Here is a 5,068-nt window from a genome sequence, read left to right as displayed (position 1 = left end):
TTCCGCCGTTGCCTTCTTCAACAGCGTCCAAAGACATTATTGTTTTAGCAAAGCTTGCATCTTGATCTGCCATAGACTGAGACTATTTTTTCCAGTAAACTTTTCGATCTTCATGTTCATAGCAGACATCTTTCTCTCCACAAAACAAAACACCAATCGAAAAACCAGAAGCTCTAATACCAGTTTGTTGTGCGGACATAGCGAAAGATAAATAAATGAGAAACGAAAACACAGATTTATGTGGTTCACCAACGTTATGTTGGATAGTCCACGGGCAGAAGGAGAATAGCTTTTATTAAGGAGGCGGAAATCAGATTACAAATTAGGGTTTACATCAGCGAGACCTTGTGGCTTCCTGTCATAGTGTGTAATACTGATTCAAGGCATTACAACAATTAATGTTTCCTCCCTCATATCTTGGATTCATGATTTGGAACCCTCATAGTTACCACCATTCTTATTCCAAATTTCCGGTTTCAAATGTAAGGAACCTCGTCATTCAATGACCGAATTTAGTTTAAGTGTTAGAAAATTTTATACTGGTGTTTTAAACACCGGTTTCAAGTAAGCATTATTATGAGGAAACGTCCAATTCTAATATTGATCAAAGTTTAAGAAATAGGTAGAAAGAACCTATTTTAATTCAATCTTCAATTCATGTCTCACTTTTTGCATTAAGGGCCTTTCGGACTCAGTTGGAAGTAGATGAGCAAATCTTATGAGGTCATGCCCATCACCGTTCGATTGATCTAAAGAGTAATTCACTTGAAGGTCAGCTTCATCATCTGACATGGTTGCAAATATGCCCTCCCCTAGACTTACTCCTGGAAAAGATTCCCCTTCTGAAATTGATCTGCTCATAATGAGTTTTCACTATGCCATTTTCCCTTTCACATGACACAAGATACATGACAAAGATTTGTTTTCGTGTTGTCTGATTATTTTTCGTGATAGTATATTAAAATTCTGTCATCTGAAACTATACGATTAAATCAGCTCAATTCAAATGTGGCCTTCCGATGACACACGTCTGTCATCTATAAAAAGAACGCGTTTATGTCAAAATTTACTTAATCATTAGATGACATTAGTTATAAATAACTGTCATTGTTTGCGGAAAACAAAAAAAAAGCGGCAATGAAAATTTCACTTACGTGGCCAACAAAAACTTATCGCGCTCAATCTGTTTGACTGAAATTTCAGCTTATATATAAACCCCTCTCTCATTCCAAATCCCTAACTATGTTTCGCGCATCTCGTCTTCATCTCTCCCACCCCTCTCTTTGCTATCTCCGGCCGGTTGCTTTCTCACTAGGTCGAAACAAGGTAATGGTAAGCCATATTTACTTCGTTCCTAGATGTATTAGAGTTTCATTGTTCCTTACAATTCTTTTTCCTCATCTGATTTACTCTTGTGTATGTTGATTTCAGCAGCTGGAAACAATATCTATTATATCGTTGAAAAGGTTAGATCTCTAGTCTTTATCTTTTTTAACCTAGGGCAATATATACTTCGTGATGCTGACATAGGTAAATATTGCTCTTTTTATTTGCAGGGATAGTATGTAAGAGTGCTGAAGTATATGGGACGACTGATGGAAGAGATGGTTTCATGCCTACAACATATGGGAAGATTTCTTTAACTTGTTGAGTACATATATTGTTATGTGGGTTGCATGTATGATGTGGTTGTATGCCTTAGTCAGACATGAGTATGTGATAAAGGGTTGTGTATAGGAATTGCTATGTACTGAATTCGTTTGTATATGCAATAGTCAGACATGAGTATATGATAAACAATGGTTGTGTATGTGTATTTCTATGAAGCTTATGGTTGATGTTCTATTTAGGGAGCTAGAACTGACTATAAGTATGTTTATAAACATGCTTAGTGCTACTTGTATATAACTTGAGTACAGTAAAGCATAATCATATGGTCATCTAAATCTCCATCACTATGTATCGTGTCACTTGGCTTGGTAGGCTTATGGAAAATCATTCAACATGGTGTTGTTTATGTGTATTGCTATGAAGCTTATGGTTGATGTTCTGTTTAGGGAGCTATAGAACTGAGTCTGAGCATGTGTATCAACATGCTTAGTGCTACTTGTATATAACTTAATCAGTGAAGTATGGTGATATAGTCAACTGTTGCTATCTGTGTCACTCGAATATACATATACAACATGTTTTGTGTCACTTGAGTATTGTGCTTAGTATAGTCTTATGGTCAACTAAATCTCCATTATATGTATCTTGTCACTTGGCTTGGTATGCTTAGAAAAGCATTCAATATGGTGTTGTTTATGTGTATTGCTATGAAGCTTATGGTTGATGTTCTATTTAGGGAGATATAGAACTGACTTTGAGTATGTGTATGAACATGCTTAGTGCTACTTGTATATAACTTAATCAGTGAAGTATGGTGATATAGTCAACTGTTGCTATCTGTGTCACTTGAATATATATATATATATATATATATATATATGTCACTTGAGTACAGTGAAGGATAGTCATATGGTCAAACTCTTATGCTATGAATGTTCATTAAGTGAAATAATGTTCATGCCTACAACATATGGGTTGTGTATAGGAATTGCCATGTACTGAATTTGTTTGTATACAATAGCCAGACATGAGTATATGATAAACAATGGTTGTGCATGTGTATTGCTATGAAGCTTTCATGTATAAAGCATAGTCAAATGGTCAACTAAATCTCCATCACTATGTATCGTGGCACTTGGCTTGGTATGCTTATGGAAAAGTACTTAACATGGTGATGAAGTTATATGATTCTAACAACACAAGTTTATGACTAATCTTGTGGTGACAGTATCATACACTTCATCACTGTGCTCACTTCATTATGAACTGTACAATCCAAGTGGCAGGTACATAGTAAAAGAGCTTTTGAGTATCATATATCATGTTTTGTGTCCCTTGTATATATTGTGATTGGCCATACTCTTATACTATGAATGTTCATTGAGTGAAATAATGAAGTATATGGGACGACTCATGGAAGAGATGGTTTCATCCCTACAACATATGGGAATACTCTTATGCTATGAATGTTCATTGAGTGAAATAATGTTCATGCCTACAACATATGGTTGTGTGTATAGGAATTGCCATGTACTAAATTCGTTTGTATACAATAGAACAACCTAAGTATGCGATAAACAATGGTTGTGTATGTGTATTGCTATGAAGCTTGCATGTATGAAGCTTATGGTTGATGTTCTGTTTAGGGAGCTAGAACTGACTACAAGTATGTGTATGAACATGCTTCTATCTGTGTCACTTGAATATACATATAGCATGTTATGTGTCAGTGAAGTATAATGATGGATTTATGATGCTATCAGCACAAGTTTTATATCAATTTAGGAATAGACATGTATACACGAATAAGTTGTCTACTTGTTATATAGCATGTTCTGTGTCACTTGAATATACACATGTCTACTTGAATAAGTTGTCTACTTTGTATTACAAAAAACAGATAGCGTGCAAGGGGGGCATGATGATGTGACATACAAATAGCGTACAAGGGGGGTGTGATGTGCGAATAGCAACAAAGGAGATTTGGATGCTAAACAAACACTAGAGCTGGATGGAGTGGAATACTGGAGGGGCATGGAGCCAACATTGAAGATCAGATTGATTACCAAGTAGATTTGTAATCAGCAATCATTCTGTTCTTCAAGATTGGCTCTATGCCCATCCAGTAGTCCACACCATCCAGCTCAGTGTTTGTTTAGCATCCAAATCTCCTTGTTATTCGCACATCATGCCCCCCATGCTTGCTATTCACACATCATTATTCCCCTGCATGCTCTTTAGTCCATCTCCTAGCAGTTGCTACATAACCTGCCTTGTTGCTGATGTATCGCTCAGCAATTTGCTCTCGACCAGGAAATGGCCCCTCAATGAAGGGCTCTATCAGCATTCTATAAATATGCCACGGCAGCTAGAAAATGCATTTATAAATTAGACCCCAAACATATGAATAGATAAATTAGACCCCAAACATAGGCAAATGCATAGATTGATAGCATCATATTACTGTGGCAATATGATGGGAAGGGCGATCAAATAGCTGGGGCATAGATACATACCCCAAACGACTGATATTAGGATGATAAATTTTGGTCCTGAATATGAGCTGTGAATAATAGTAATGTCATGAGTGTATATGCATATATGAACTGCTTATTATGTGTTAATAAGTTCATGTTCTTACAACTAGAGGTGTGGAGGGGAAATTGACAGAGAAGTCCATATGGACTATGAATACACCTCCTTCATAAGGGGTGTTTGGAGGGCCCTTCATCATGACAGTCCATTGTCGATGGTCAGGACCTGCATATATATTGAGAAGCCACCTGGGTGCCTCATGCCGGAGTAGGGAAATCTGCATCTCAACATGACTATGGAGGTCCCTTATACGTCTATCCATGATCAATATAACTAGAGTAAGTACAGTGTTGGGTTGTGGACTCTTGAGAATTGTTAAAAGCTTCATATTTATACTATGGGTGGGTAAGTGAAAGGTCTAAGAATGGGAAAGGGTAAATGAGAGTTATTAGGTCCCTCTATATACGGTACGTAATTAATGAGCATCATTTGGTTTTGCAGATATTAAGACTTGGAGATTCTAGGCCTAATAATGACTTATATATATGCAGATCAAGTTGGATTTTGCTTCCAACACCACGCCTTTTGAAAGATTGACAGATTTGGAGATGTATTGCTTATTGTTTTTACCTTATATTAATTACATTCAGAAATTTGTCTAGTTCAAATGTAAACAGATTTTGAGCATTAGTCTCCAATAAATTTAAAATCACTGATATACATAAATTCTTGTTCATTTGATTATATTTCATTACCAGATTCATTCGAAGAAGAAGGCAAATAGTGACATTTACATTTAAAAAAATATCATCTAAACAACAATACAAAGACATTAAAATAAACGAATCTGTCATCTGAAAATAAATCCATTGACATGATTGATTAAGACCTACGTCATCTGAAATAAGCTACAACGACATAA

This window comes from Euphorbia lathyris, chromosome 4 (assembly GCF_963576675.1).
Source record: "Euphorbia lathyris chromosome 4, ddEupLath1.1, whole genome shotgun sequence".
NCBI classification, from domain to species: Eukaryota; Viridiplantae; Streptophyta; class Magnoliopsida; order Malpighiales; family Euphorbiaceae; genus Euphorbia; species Euphorbia lathyris.
Note: the sequence above shows the minus strand (reverse complement) of the source record.